The 15,841-nt window shown below is 45.7% G+C and overlaps 1 protein-coding gene across 2 annotated transcripts in view; it reads right to left on the reverse strand.

Moving 5' to 3' along the window:
• The window catches only part of BRD3 (bromodomain containing 3), a 36,629-nt gene extending 27,913 nt beyond the window's left edge, over positions 1-8,716 (reverse strand). Inside the window, exon 1 of one of the 2 annotated variants that reach the window (XM_041407048.1) lies at positions 8,587-8,715. The gene's annotated coding sequence lies outside the window, so the exon portion shown is untranslated. Of the gene's footprint in view, positions 1-8,586 lie in introns of both variants that reach the window. The other variant, XM_041407049.1, reaches the window with a different exon arrangement.
• Positions 8,717-15,841: the final 7,125 nt, after the last annotated feature.

Consider the following 15,841-nt stretch of genomic DNA (forward strand, 5'->3'; position numbering starts at 1 on the left):
GCCACAGCATTTCCTAAAACAGCACAAAAAGAAATTGCAGACTAATCAAGAAGAGATATCTCCAACTTTACATGAAAGTTGGCTAAGGAGTGGAAAAAATTTGGTGACCCCAAATTCAAGGCTTGGTCATGGGCACAGCAGAAGACTCCACAGACTCAGGCACAACTTCTACAGGCTGGCCAATTCTGCAAATGCAGAACTGGCACAAATGCTGTCTGCTGGACTCCTTCTTTGTTATTCCACCTCTCTCTGTTTCTGGAATTAGTATCACTTTAAGCTTCACAGAGGGACAGAATCTACTCTTCCACTTCTACTCACCTCCGGTTTGGCATTCAAATCCATACTTCAAGAATAACCATAACTACAAATCCATTTCCTCACCTGGGTTTGAACCACAGTCAGCCTTTCTAAGCATCCTTCATGTCAGCATCACCAACTGCTCTGGAAGTGGGAGACAAACTGTGTGACAAGCTGATGTTCCTTCAGCTTGAACTTCCTTCTAGCAGAGCTCAGTGGCAAAGAATCTTTGAATTCCTGCTTGCCCAGCCATTAAAAAAAATGGAGCTGCCACAGCACCTGAAGCAAAAGAAAACTCTCACTTCCTGAGAGCTGTTAAGAAGAAACCACCCAGCTAAAAGTGTAGGAGCCAACAGGTCCATCCTGGACACACCACCCCAGTGACAAGCAGCAGGCTGAGGCTGTTAATCATTTCAGAATTGGATGGTAATGCTGAATAGTCTTAACCTGATACTCAGTGGCTCCAGCAGAAGTCAGCCTGGGGCTGCTTCTACTTGTATTCCTTCAGGAAACAAAATTCGTGGATAGAAACAGATAAATACTACCAAGCAGGTAAACTGCAAGAGGAAACAGGCAGCTAACCTACACCTTCTGGGAGAAAACAAAATATAAAGTCAGCAAAAGAAAGGAGGGATGAATAGAGTGAGGAGACAGAAGAGAAAGTTCCCTCTTTCATGCAGTTTAAAAAAGTGACTGCTGTTAAATGCTGGATCACACCCAGACTACTTTTCTGAACTACAGCCTAGAGCATCATAACTCATCTCCTTACCTGATTTCCCTTATTTCCCCTATTCCTTTACAGCCTCCCTTCTCCAAAGCACAGCTCCAACAGTGATGCTCCTCATCATTCATCCTGTGCCTCCAGCAAACCGTTTTGCCAATTTCAGGTCAACACTCTGCATTTCAGATAAATTATTAAAAAAACAACCAAACTAACTGAAATAAGAACAAAAAAACCCCACACACTCTGGCCCTGTCCCAAGTTTCAGCTGATGCATGCACAGCAGCAGCATTTAGGTACAGCCAGTAAAGAAGAACGTGGCAACACTCGTACAGGGTCCAGAACTCCTAATGGGATTATTTTACATCTATACCCTCATTTTCTGCTTTTTAAAGGATGTGATGTGCACAGTTAAACATTTGAGCCCTGAAAAAGTCAGCCCTTCCCCTTTTTAATCAGCATATTGTGCTCTGTGTACTTTTAGAGCATAAGGAAAAGCCTCAAACTCACTCTGTTTGATTCAGCAGGCAGTGAATAAAGGACACAGAGCCTTTCCACAACAGGTTTTGTCATGATTGTTTCTTTCTCTGCACTTTGATTTCCAAAAAGAAGAGATTATTGGACAGAAAGCTTTTTGAAGAAAAGTCTAAAAAAAGGAAAAGAAAAAGCCACAAGAGCTCAACTACTTCCCTGCTGGGCAGAACATCTCTGAGCATCTGCTGTACCTGCACAGAATTACAAAATCCCCTGCTACAAGCCAGCCTGCTGCCAGTTCTGACACCCCAGGCTGCAGGTTGGTTATCCCCCACTTGGAAAATGGGGATATCAATATTTCCACTGCCATCTGCAATTAAAGTCATTAGCCTTTTCCCACGCATTTATAGATTAACCTCTTCTCAAGTGTCATGGTTGCACCAATTTTAAAGAAAGGGAAAAAAAAAAGAATCAAGAGCACAAAGGAACTTGTATTTACAGGGTGTTCAAATGCCATCACTGGGGTTTCTGGGAACCACTTCTTGACTAAGTACAACACTCCTTGTCATTGGAAGAAAGTGCAAAGCTAAAACTGCCATCTGCTTTATCCCTTTGCCCACACTGCAGCACTCTTTAAAAACATTTCTAAAAGATAAACCACAACACCCAAAAGGTCTTTAGTGGCACCTGTTAGGGAGGGGGGGTTAGATACAGCCAAATTCCACTTCCAGCTGAGTTTAAGAGGCTACAGAAACAGGAAGATCACCTCTTCTCTGTGAAATTAAGTACAGAAAGTATTCTGAGCAAAGTATAAAATACAGAGCCCTTGCAAATAGCATGTAATTCCTCTGTATTAGCTATTTAAAGGGTTGTTTCCTGCTCTGCAATTCTCCCTTACACCACCAGTTCTGCAATGCCATATATCAGCATTATTAATATGATTTACAAGTGCTACAGATGTTCTCCTTAGGGGCAGCTCCATGAAAACATCGACAGACTTCTAATAAACAGACCCAGATCCATCTGTTAACTTGTTTGAAGCATTTCACTGTACAGAGCAGAACCAAAGTGATTCATTAGAGAAAATATCTTCATCAACAACCTCCCCTATACACTTCTTGTGCTCCAACACTTTCTCCTACTTAACTTTTAAATTTGTATTTAAATGATTAAAGTTACTATTTTGAAAAAGAACAGATTCATTTCAGGACAAAAAGCATTACAAGTGTAGTAGAAATGGATGAGCTGCCACTGCTTTAAATCATGCTCTGGGTTTACAACTACAGCACTGCACCTTTCCCATGCAAAGTCCACCTAAAATCAATACACGACAATCAAGTCAGTTTAAGGGGATGAAGGATGAAATGAAAGGGATTGAATTACCATGACATAAATATACTGCTTGTTAGCTGAGCCACAGTAACGTTAGAGCTGCTAACGGGGCAGGGTAAGAGCCCCCACACCAAGGGAATTACTGCAGCTCTGCAGGCAGAGCAGCCACTTGTTACACCTCACCCTCCCATTTAAGACCACCACTCATCCCCTGTGCACACTCCCACCAGCTCGGCTTTATCTGTTTCCAAAGCAATTGAAGTGCCCTGTGTTTGAACAAGCACATTGTCCCGGAATAACTCCGTGTGTTAACTTAAAGCAAACACAGCCACACAAGTACAAAAGGCTCTATGGGGTCTACTACTTCCGATGAAAAGTGATTTTGCTAAGGTTGGGTAGATCCATAAACTTGCTCAGCTATGCAAGGAAGTTCCAGGTCAGCTGAGGTGTGAACAAACTGTGGTAGTTAAGCTGCTGTCGCTCCCTTAGAGAGCATCAAAGCAGTTTTTGAGCTTGAATTAAATCCCCAAACGGTCTGCAAAAAAAAAGGAAAAATTTGGATCTTAAAGTCTATTACCCCTCCATAGGCAAGGAGCAGAGGCTTCTGATTCAGGAAAAGAGGGGAAGGTGCTCCCTGATGCCTCAAACTCCCAGGGAACAGTGCTGAGGGCAGATGGACAGGAGGACACAGGCTCCCCAGCACAGCTCCTGCTTGAGAGCACCCACGGCTTAGAGCACACAAGCCCTAAGCTGCTCAGAGCTCCTGCATATGGATGAAGCTCAAGTCCAAGGAAATATGACCATGACAGTGTGGACACAAGTATCCCAACTGATTCCCCTGTGGCTTGTTCCTGCCCAGGAAAGGAACACTGGCTGATCCATAATGCTCCCACTCACTCAGGCAAGCACTTACTCCAGGGGAAACTCAGAGGAGCATTCCCTCTCTCTTCATTGTGAAGTGCTGCACTTCAACATTATTTCACAAACCCTGAGCACGACTGTAGCAGCAACAGCAAAGCTGTAAAAAGCAGTGCTTTCCAGGAAGGAACAGCAAAAAGCAATGCTTTCCAGGAAGGAACAGCATCCTCCACTAAACTCAGACACAATTCTTACACACATGTGCTCCATTTACCACTTTCACTACAGCTCACAGCACAACACAGTTCCTAAACCAGCCTTGGTAAGCAAAAAGGCAGCTACATCCTACAGCCCCTCCCAGCAAAAAGCTCTGGACTGCAAACTCTGCACTTGCTTATAGCCAAACCAATGGACCAGCACAGTTTTAGAAAACAGATTTATCTCAGCGTGGCCACATCGATGGGTTTTGAGTAAGGGAGATCCCCAACCAGGCACCCTCTGTCATGTTACACAAGGATGAGCTGAGCAGTTGAAAAGACAAAGTACCAGCAGGGGAAATGTGCATTCTCTTCAATCCAAGCAGGGTTTGGTTACAACAGGAGAGTCAGCCACAGTGAAGAACATCTTAGCCTGTACATCTGTGCCAGTGCATGCTCTGCATGGATGTCAGTGCAGCTGCGTCAGGAAAGCTCTCCAAGTGTAGACTTCAAGAGTGGAACTTTTGTGGAAAAGTGGAACTTTTTTGAAGAGGAAACACCCTTTCCTGCCCCTGCTTCTCTCTCTTTAAAGGAAAGGCAGGAGCAAAGAGGACCATTCTCAAAGCAGACAGGTATCAATCACATCCGAGTCTAAATCTCAAAGTTTGACAGTAAATGGGATCAGTGCAGACGGGGAAATTTCTTCCAGATCGGTCTCTCAAGCACAGAAATTTCACCTCAGATTGTCTTTGCTACACCTGTTGCAATGGTGGTGGAGAGGAGAAAACCCTGCTCCCAGGAAAGAAGAAAAACAAACCCCTCTGACCAGGTCATCCATGCTGCTGAAACCCTTCCAAATATGACAACATCTGCTGAAAAGAGTCCAAGGCCTGGAAAGGTGCATAAGGAACCCAAAATAGAGGTGAGCAGTTTCTTCAGTCAGTATCTAATCAAGAAGAAGGGAAAAGGACTACTAGAAAACACAGCACATTACAGAGAATTTCTGCACTATTCTCCAGAAGAATTTGCATCCTGCCAACACCAGCTTTAGCAACAAGTGGGTTAAAGAGTTAGTGTGCCACAAAAAGTTTTTCACCTCCAACAGGCACTAATGATTGACAAAACAACCCTGATGTCGCAGTAAGGTCCTGTGGAATGAAAGCTGGAGATGCACAGACCCTTCCAAAATGTCCTGACAGCTCACTGAGCAGCACAGCACACAATGGCTCCCTCCCAACTCCCACAGCTCCACTGCTTGCAACAGGGTTCTGGGCTACTACTAAAGAATAATGTGGCAAATTGAAATAAAACAAAACCAAAACCAAAAAAACACAACACCACGTACAAAACAAAACATATGGCTCATGGTAATGATTGGGAAGCCCACTAAGGATTAATGAATTTTGCAAATTAGCAAAGGAGCAACCAGGATTAAAGAGAAACAATCAACAACACTGAGATGCAAAACACTCTCTGTTCATTTATTTAGCAAAGTGTAGTTCTGCCTGTGCTGAAAGCACCTGATAGCTTACCAAAGAAGACAGAGTAATATATTTTGTAAAAGTAATTAAGCCTTTGAAATACGAGACCTCAGTACATCACTCAGCTGCTGCCGAGGAGAGGGATTTGACTCCCAAGTTGTTTGTGCTGTCAACAAGAGCGATCAGGCTCCCAGATTACTCCTGGGAGGAGGAGTGAGATTCTAGGAGTGCAGCAGGGCTTGGCTGCAAACCCACACCCCACTGCACAAGAGCCTCCCCTCGAAGGGAAATGGGAAATATTAAACAGCATCATTCAGAACACGCAGCAGGTAAAAAAATGTGCCTGGGAAAACTCTGGGAAGCCCCAGCCCAGCGTGTGCACTGCCTTCAGCCTCACAGGGAGAGACCCTCAGCTCAGGCAGGCTGCACCCCTGGCTTGCAAGTGAGGTTTGAGGATACCAAAAACCCCCATTAGACTCACTCCATCTTAAGAGACGAGTTTTAAACACAGAGTTCTTAACTCAGCAAAGAGGCCTCTTGCAAGATTATTAAGAACTGTGATTTGTGTCACTGCACACATCAGTGCAAAGACATTAGCAGCTATGAAGCCCACAGATATACTTGCATTTGCAGACACTGACTAATAACAAAATCAGCTTTCTTTAAAGATAGACAGTGCAAGGGCAAGGCTGCTCAGCACGCTTACTGAGCTGGAACTCAGACTTCAACATGCTTTTCCTCTAAATGACAAGAACTAAAGTTTTTGTAAGCACTTTGGCGCTTAAATGACACCAGTTTTATTTCCAGAAGCCTAGTTTTTATTTGAAGATAACTGAACAAACACTCCAGAGTCAGCTTTTAAAACACCCCTCAGACACTTCATATTGCATGTGCATTCTTTCTTAATTTAAACTCTGCATGCATAGGTCACTACAATTAAAAAGCTTTTCACTGCCACAGCTACTGTCTCAGCACTGAAGAGACAATATTGCAATCAAGCTTATGCTGAAGATTGTATAAGACAGTTACCCCCTGCCCAACCCTTTTATTAAACATTGTCTCAAAACACTAAATAAGCATGAGTATTTTTATCCAGTGCAGACTAAAGAGAAAGAAATACACAATCTTAGCATTTCTTCTTTCCAAAAAGGAAGGCTTTGAGGTCTGGAGTTACTCTGCTTCAGCAGGAGCCTCCCAGGGTATTATTAAAAACTCCCCAAACTTATGTGCTAAAAAAATTCGAGACAGCCAGCAGTCTGCCAGTGCTGTGATCTGCAGATCAGGAGGCAGGACCTGCATGCACAGAACACTCAAGCAGTTAGGGAGTTGTAAGCAATACAGATCATGGCTTTTTCTGCTTGTAAAGCAACCAAACCGCTTTGGGGACTTCTTGTTTGTTTTGATCGATGCATATTTATTCTGCACTTGTCACCCAGATCCTGCAGCACATATGGTAGTCACCAAGTCCCCTCTAATACCTTGGCTTAGCACTGTGTGAATTAAAGACAACAGTTTCAGCTTTAAAACTAAACTTCTAGTTTCATGTAGACACACCCCCCCCAGCACACTCACACTGTACACGTTACAAAAATTAATAAGCATATTAAAAACGTGCTTCTCTATTCCCAGCAAGGAACAGCAGGTGTGCTTTGCTAATTATGTCAGCTCCTAACCTGCTATTATTTACCAGTGTCAGGGAACTTAAGATGTAACAAAAAAAAAAAAAAAAAACCAAAAAAACCTACATACAGAAGTTTGAAATATTAGTGAAGCCATCACATTTGCTCATCCAAACAAGTTTATTTTAATAACTTTTGGCTCCTGAAAAAATCAACAGAAAGGAACATCCACACTTTGGGACTGTCACAGAACATTTATCCCGAACCTGACAGAACACATTCTCCACGCTGTCAAAAGTCAATTGTGGAGGAAAACACGTTCTGAATTAACACCCTGCGAGACCCAACCACGTAAAGACGCGCACAGACCCGCGACCTGAACACTACAGCTTTGTTTGAAAGTGAAACCAGGCAGGCTACAAATAATGCTCTATCCCCAGCGCCCAGGGAGGTGCCAAACCCAAACAAGAAGTATAAACGGAGGAGAAGGACGGCTGAGTTTTGAAGTTTTACATTTTATTATCGGTAGCATTATTTATAGCGTGACACTTCTATATATAAATCTGCGATCTGCGTTTCTTTTTACATCTAGAAAGCATATCAAGTTTAAGCAGCGAACCCTTGGGTTTCCATTTATTTGCAAAACTTTGGTAAACACCGGATATTTACACGAGCGGAGCAGCTGGGTGCACACACACACACACAAATAAATGCATGCGGACACGACAACACGCGAAACGCGCACTTTCCAGCCCATCACCCGTTGCCTGCTCAGACCTTTTCCCAGCTCCCAAGCCAGCGGCGGGGCCGGGGAAATGGCCGGAGCAGGCGGGCGCTGGCCCAGGGCTGGGGCCGCCCGGGCTCCGCTCCGCGCCCGACACAAACGCGGAGCCCGGGACCGCGCACCGGGGGCTGGAGGCTGCCTAGTCTCCCACCCCTTCCTCCGCGCTATTTTTTAAATTTTTTTTTTCCTCCTCTTCCCTCCGTTTTCAAGAGCGCCTGCAGCCCTCCTTTTCTTCGCCCCTAATTTTCCCCTTCAAAAGATGGCGGGCAGAGAGAGCGAGCGAGGGAAAGCGAGCGAGAGAGAGGGGGAAGAAGAAGAAAAACCAAAAAAAAAAAAAAAAAAAAAAAAGAGAAGAGAAAGAAAAGAAAGCAAGCCCGTCCTGCGTTGGGGCGCGGGGCTCGGCGGGGCCGCGGCTGCGGCCGGGGCGTCTTCGGGCGCTCGGCGAGAAGGGGAGGGGGAGCAGAAGATGGAGAAGAAGCGGCAGAAGAAGAAGAAGAAAAGGGTGGGCAGGAGCGGCGGGGCCGGGAGGAAATCAATGGCCAGGCTGCAGCCAGCCCCGCCGCGCTTTGTTACAATTGTGGCGGCGCACAAAGGCTGCGGGGCCGCGGGGAGCGACGCGGGGCTCTCGCAACAAGAAGGAGCAGAAGAGAGGAGGGGGAAAAAAATTAAAAAAAAAAAAAAATATCAGCGTTGGCCTTTCCCAAGTGGGTTTTGCTTTCCTCCCCCTTCTTCCCCGGCCCCCCTCCCTCCAGAAACCATGGCCCAGTGCTAGCAATGCACACCCAAGCATCTAACAAATAAAGGGAAAGATTAAATAGATTACTTTGCCCCGGCAGCTCCAGCAACGTTTGCCTTACAGTCCCTCCAGTTGCTCTTCTTTTTATCCTCGGCAAGGCAGTATAATAGATGCGCTACAGCGCCCGAGCGCTCATGCGCCGGGGCGCAAGGCCGTGTGGGCACCGTAGTCCCGGGCCGGGCCGGGGGAGAAGCGGCGGCCGCAGCCCGCACTACAAGTCCCAGAAGCCAGCGGGTCCCCCCCGGCCCCCCGCGCCCTCCCCGGAGCGGCGGGCAGGGGACGGGAACGGCAGGGGTGATGCCCCGGTCAGCGGGCGGCGGGGCCGCCCAACGCGACGTCCCCGGCGGGGGAAGCGGCTGGCGGGGCTCGGCGCGGGGGACCCGCGGCACGGAGCCGCGCCGAGGTGGCGGCGGGCGGGTGTCCCCCGGGCAGACATGGCCGGGGAAAATCCCGGCTTCCCCCGGCCGCCCGCGTCGCGCCTCCCGAGGTACGAGCAGAGGCTGAAAAGTGCGCCTGGAAACGCGCGTGGGACCCACGCGTGCTGCGGGAGGCCGAGCTGGAAATCACAGCTGCTCTCGCCCCCTTTTTTTTTTTTTTTTTTTTTTTTTTTTTTGTGTTGTTTTGTTTGTATTTTTTTTTTTTTTAATCGCGGTTTGCATTGGGTAATGCGCTCTCGGCAGGTATTACGCAACAACTAATACGAGCTGCAATAAAAATAGCCCGCCGCCGATGCACGCTGGAGTAGCGAGCGGCCAAAAAAAATCCATCAAGAAAACCACAGCCCGATGTAGTTTGCACTGGTTGGTGTGTTTCATAACATTGTCAACTGCTGAAAACAACAAAAATTAATCTAACGTATACAATAAAAACAATGTGAATTTCACCAGCACAACATAAAAGCATCAACAAACATCAGCGCTGTTAAAAACACTTCCAAGTAACAGACACACAGAGCCCATGTCCTAAAGCAAATCCACAACTGCAAACAGAAGTTTAAAAAAATTGTTATAAGCCAAAATATGATTGAATTGCTGCAGAAAAAAAAAAAAATATAACAGAGCTATTGGAAAATAAATGAGGGGAACATTTGAGTGCCAGTGTGGAATAAGGCAGAGTGAGGGGATTTCTCTGTGGACACGTGTGCCAGCAGAGGCTGCCACGCTGCTGGTTCAGACAGCCACATGCTGATGCCAATTAATATGTCAGTTTATTGCAACCATAAGGTGAAGGCAGTTTTACTAAAAGACCTTATTTCCAGAAGATTAGCTTTAGAAAAACACGACCAATGGGACTGAAATTTCTCCAGAGGTATGATATAATCAGAAAGATTGTACAGGCTTAAGAGAATTCCATTTAGCCAGGCTTGCAGCTGCCTCAGGATGGAACCAATATTGTGCACATGCCTTAGCCAAACTTCCCCAAAAAAGGGCTTTTTGGCACTCAGCTTCAAGGCTTGTGCAAATTCAGGAACCAGAGACTTGCTCACAACTCTGCCACTGTTGGATGTATTTACTAAGGCAGCATTTGCTGTATCTGCATCAACACCCAAACCCCACTCCAGGTGAGTGTGTGAGACCTGGCCTTCCTTCCTGCCAGCTGACCCTTTTGACTTGACCAGCAGGTACCCCAAAGACTCCACCCAGAGCACATGGTCTTTGCAGGAGCACAAAGCATGAAAGCAGTAAGAAAAAAATTACATTCTGGGTCTACTTAAGGAGAACCACCTTCACGAGCTAGGGTTCACAAGCCTGATTGCCAAAAAGAGAGGAAATCCCTTTGAAACACCACCTGAACTCTGCCCTGCCCACAAGTGTCCTGAAGTCCAGATACCTGGGAGTAGGGGGAAGGACTTGGAGCACTTTTTACCATTGTTCTGCTCTAAGCCCATTTTCAAGGCAATCTAAAACACCACAAGTGTATGACAGCATTCGAGTGCTGAAGGGAGCCAGGGCAGTTCTTTTGGTGTCCCTGATCCCACATGGATAACCACAGTAGGAATTCCTGAATGCCATAACATAGACAGACACCAAATCATGAGCATGACCAAAGAGCCCCTAAATAAAAACTGCTGCAGCTCTAGGCATGGGGGCTGGGAAAAGTTGGCAGCTGAAGCTTTCCAAGGGAGGGGGCAGGGAGAAATGGGCTGAGTATTCATTATGAACACTTGGAAAAATGGACTCCATGCACTCTAAAGACTCCTTTTCAGCTAAACCATAATCTGAAAGCTTGGATTTTAAAAGTATTTATATTTTAGTTTAAGACAAACTCCTGCAACAAAAGAAGTGTTGGCTGCAATGTGAGACTTGGCAGAGCCACAAGGAACTGAACAGGGGTCTCCTCATGTAAAGTGTTCAGCAGCCCCAGCAACAGACACAGAGCACAACAGCAGAGCAGAGAGCAAGTGGGGAGTGAGGCAGAAAGGCAGAGACAAGAGAAGCCAGAGAGTAGAAACTCTGTGAGAGCATGAAACTCTCCAAGCTAGCAGGGCACTCACCTCACAGTGAATGGGCACAAGTTCAATATTGGAGTTTGATCCTCACTGCAAATCCACTGTCAGGAGCACGATGATGAAGAGTGCAATAAAAAATTAAATCATGCATCCTTTTGGGTTGCATGAAAACTGCAACCCAAAAGGAGTCTCCAGTTACACCTTATCTGCCTTATCTCACCCAGGGTGGGTGTAAGAGTTTCATCCCAAATTGTCATGTTCATTATGCAGCAGGCTGAGCAGGCAAAACAATTCACGTGGGAAACTGTCCCCAGAGATTTCACCACTATCAGCTTTCAACCTGGAACACAGCAGTCACTCACACACCTACCTGTAGGCCTGCAGACTTGTGCTTGAAGAACCCTGCTGCATCCTCCAAGGGATTAGGAAAGCAAACATATTTTGGGATCCCTAAAGCCTTCTTTATGCAAGGCAGTGAGTTTAGATAATGGTTTAGCCAAACAGGCACAGGCTGACTCAGTTTGAATAAGCCCCTTAGGAGGTACAGTGAAATCAAATCAGAACAATTTAAGCTCAAGTTACCAAAGCCAAAGTAAAAGCACTTCAACCGAGGAAGAGTTGTAATCTTTAAATTAAATTCTGAACTGATTTTGTCACACAGTTTCATGCACAAGATGTAACAGGCTGCCTCTTCTGAGACACCTTAACACCAGCTTCTCCATAAAATAGAAACCTACAGCAGCAGCTCTTTATTTTCTCCTGCTCCCCAAGCTCAGAGGAGCATCCTAGATTCACCCAAAGCTTCTCAATTGGCCTCTGTGGTCTTTTATGCTGTACCTCCAGTTACCCAATTAGTGTCTTATTAATGAACACCTGCCATGTATTTATTCCTGGCTGTTACAGTACTTTTAACCTGTAATGCCCAGTGGTACCTACATCCATCTCAGAAGCTTTGTGCACAGGCTTCAACAAGAAAAATGTTATTTGTGCAAAACCAGAGTGGTTTTCAGGGCTGTTAAACACTGGCACTTTCTGCCTCTCTGCTCATGGAGTGGAGTGTTGGGTGTTTTGAAACCAAAAGGGGATGGAAGCAGAAGAGGAGATACTTTGTGGGACAGATGAGTTTTGGGAGGATGGGCCACACTCAGCCTTGTGTGGCTGCACTCAGCAGTATTTAGCAGGAATCAGAGACTGCTGGGAACACCAATTTTTCTGATCTTTGCCATAGGTACTTTGTGCAAGCTTCTGATTTTTACCTGTACCTTTTCCACTATCAAAACCACAGATTCCCACTGCAAGGGGAGATTACATGACTCAGATCACTCCAGTGTCAGGCAGAAGGGTGTTGAACACAAGGGGATAAATGCTCTTATTACAACAGAGAGTCATCTTTTCCAATGATCATCTTCAGTGTAGTGGCAGGATTTCCTCGATTGAGTAAGTGTTATTCAGTAAGTTAAGGATGACAGGATTAGGGCAGAGGTTTGAAACAATAATTGCAGTTTGTTCTTCTGTAGTACCTTTCATCTGTGGAATTCACAACAATGCAATAATCCTCCTAACAGCTTTTGTAAGTAAGGAAATATTATGACTCCTGTTTTTCAGCTGAGGAAGCTGAGAGGGAATATGATGATGCAGAGAATCATGGGCAGAGGCAGAATTGGGACTCAGCTCTTCTGACTCATTCTTTGTAGTTCTGAGAGCCTGGACACACCAGTTGGTGAGGCCACCCTGGCTTCTCACTCCCAGGAATGTCAGTGCCTGCAGGGCTTTCAGATCCTCAGTGTTCCCTCTGCATCTGGAGAGGGGTGAGCAGAGCCCCCAGACTGGGAAGCCAAGAGGCAGGATGTCCACAAGTCCCAAAAGGCACAGGAATGTGCTGTTTGAAGGGAAGACAGGAAAGAATTGAGCAACCTAAGACCTAAAGGATCTTGTATAGGTTTATCAAAGTGGAGTTTTGATTGTGATCTGAATGGTGCTCTGGAGTCAGCCAATATCCAGTGGAGGGTCCAGAGGAGATTTAAATAAAGTTCTTCCAGACTGGAAGTTCTCAATCCACTGAAGCAGAGATGAAGTGTTTTCACTGCAATGGACAGGAAGGACATGAAGAGCCCACAAAATCTTCTGTGTGACTATGATGTGTCTTACCAGGAGGCAGCAAAAAGCTTTATTTGGAGGAGCTGGAGACTGGCATACAGTGAGGCAAGATTTATATGTAAAGAAAGAGGCAGAGCAAAGGCCTAAACTGTTGTGAGAGAGAAGGACATGAGCACAGAATTTGGGAATGGAAAAGAAACTGCCCAGCCAACATTGCTACATATCTTTGGCCATAGTTAAAAACGTTCCTTTGGAAATTACCTGCATCTGAATGGTTTTGTTGGACATTCAGTGTGATGTGAAGACCCAGCACCTGCTGTGAACAGAGTGTTTGCACAGGTAAGCAAGGCTGTGAATGGTGTGTGTTACTGAGCTGGCAGTTTAAACCAACAGACACTGGAACATGCCAGACTTCAGCTGGCCAAAGCCCCAAAGGATTCCTCTGTGTTTCCTTGCTTTTCCTCCTGCCCCCTCACAAAGACTGGAGAGAATGGCAGAGAGATCCTCTAACAGTAACACCTTCAAACACCTTGATCTGTAAATGACAATGAGTAATAAATAGATTTCACTAAAACTATTTCAGGGGTGTGAATGAATTGTATTGAACTGGCCGCTCGCTGTGGCTGCAGCCAAAGAACAAAGCTCCTGATTCACACAAGTGCTGAGAACCTGCTGCTCCAGTTGAAGTGGCTGGGAGAGGCAGGCTGTCATCACGTCTGGCAGTCAGAGCGGGCGTGACTCAGGCTGGGCTCTCAAATCAGCAGCCTCTGTGCATTAACCTGGCTGGGGCTGGCACTGAGGGGAGTTTGTGCTGAATCAACGGCACGTTGCAGGATTCCAACCCTGTGGGAAGTCTGACCTGCTCTTCAAAATCATGTTTCTTACCAGGTCTTTACTAACAAGGGTTTGATACGTGCAGTGTTCAATGATCTTACGCTGAAATGAGTTCTTCAACTTCTTCCAGGCCCCTCATGCCTGGATTAAGTGTTTGTACACATCCCTCCCAGGGCAGGAAGATTCCAATCCTACCTGCTCTCCTCTGGGCTAAGATTTCCTAGCTTTAAATGAACAAATGTTGGCAATGATGCAAGCAAGACTTAGAGTGTAGTGGGGGAGGTAGAAATATCATCCTGGAAAAGGTTCAGTGTTTGTTTTTACATCCCAGAAGAAACATATGAATGTGATGTATCTGGGATTTAGGGGGAAAAAAAAAACCAGAACAGCATGTTAGGAACCACCCAGAAACAGCTCTGTGTCAGGGATCAGCTGCTCTTTAGAAGCCTAAAAGATGCAGCAGGTCTCTCCTGAGTTCTTCCTCCCTGTTTCTGGAGCAGAATGTAACACACAGCGAGTCTGTTCTGCACTTCCTCTGTCTGCTGAGGGGCCCAAGCAAATACAAATGTGAGCTGAGATTGCTAATTGTGCCAAAACATAAACATGGGCTCACACAGCTTGTGAGCTCCGTGTGTGATTACTCACCACTACAAATGTAAGCACGAGCTGGCTTGCAGCAGGCAGGTCTAAAGATCAGGTCCAGGCTGTAGTGAAGTTCCTGAGAGCTTTTCCACAAACAATAACGTCCTTTGGATCAGCTCTGCAGCTCAGGGTTAGCTCTGGCCTCGGTGCAACCTGGGACAAAATCACACACATTGGTCACAGCAGGAGCCACGGCCTCAGCTCCTGACACCCTGGAAAGCACCCAAAGGGACCCCAGTAACGCTGGGAGCAGCCACTTCCTTCCAATCTGAGCCATTTTCCTCTCCCTTTCATCACCATGGGAAGCTGATTTCCCACAAAAACTTCGGACAGGTGTCTTTCCCAGTGCACTTGGCACATCCCCAAATTCAGGCCGTTTGGAAGCAAAGGGAATGAAAGATTTGGTGAGGGAGAAGCCTGCCAAGCTCCAGGCTTTTCCAGAGTTTGGACAGATGTCACATCCTGCTGATCCCAGCTGTGGAAGCCTGGCCAGGGGAGTAAGAAAGACCCGCACAGATGACTCATAACCAGCAAGTGAAATTTAATCCAAATTTTTGTCTGTGCAGAGCCCTGGGGATGTTCTGCAGTCCCAAAGAAATGCCCCTGCTTGTGCTGTTTCTGAAAGCTCCATGCTGTCAAAAACCCAGCCTGGCATGGAATCAGGTACTTAATGGAGTTTATCATACTTTAAACTAGTTTAAAAAAACATCCAGGACACTTAGAGGCTAAGAGGTTGTTTAGGATTACACTTACTTTGTAGTCAAGGCTACATTTTTCAGGTTCCACAGAGGTATTACTCACAGCAGATAAGGATTTTTATACATGCACATAGATGTTTTCTACACACATATATTTATATGTATTTTCTACACATACAGAAAAATATCAGGCAAAAATTCCCAAAGCAGACACTGAGAGGCAAAATACAAACTTATCTCCAACATGAAAAACAAAAAACACCCTGCCACAAGGAAGTTCTATAAATAGCATTATACTGCTGATTTGCATTCTCCCATTTTATTTCATATTGTTTAAAAGACTGAAAACATTAAGCCAAAACCATCTGCAAGAATCAGCACCAGGAATTTTACTGGATTTGTTCCCTAATATTGTTCGGGTGACTGTGCAGCTCTTCTGTGTTTTACCTCCCTGAGTTTAGAGGGCAGGACTAATTCTCCAGATTTCTGCTGCAGGATTCCAGGCTGGAGGAGAAGGGCCTTGGCTTCACTACACCACAGTTTTTTTTTTTTTTTTCATCTT

This window comes from Onychostruthus taczanowskii, unplaced genomic scaffold (genome assembly GCF_017590055.1).
Source record: "Onychostruthus taczanowskii isolate IOZ18803 unplaced genomic scaffold, ASM1759005v1 scaffold25, whole genome shotgun sequence".
In the NCBI taxonomy this organism is placed as follows: Eukaryota; Metazoa; Chordata; class Aves; order Passeriformes; family Passeridae; genus Onychostruthus; species Onychostruthus taczanowskii.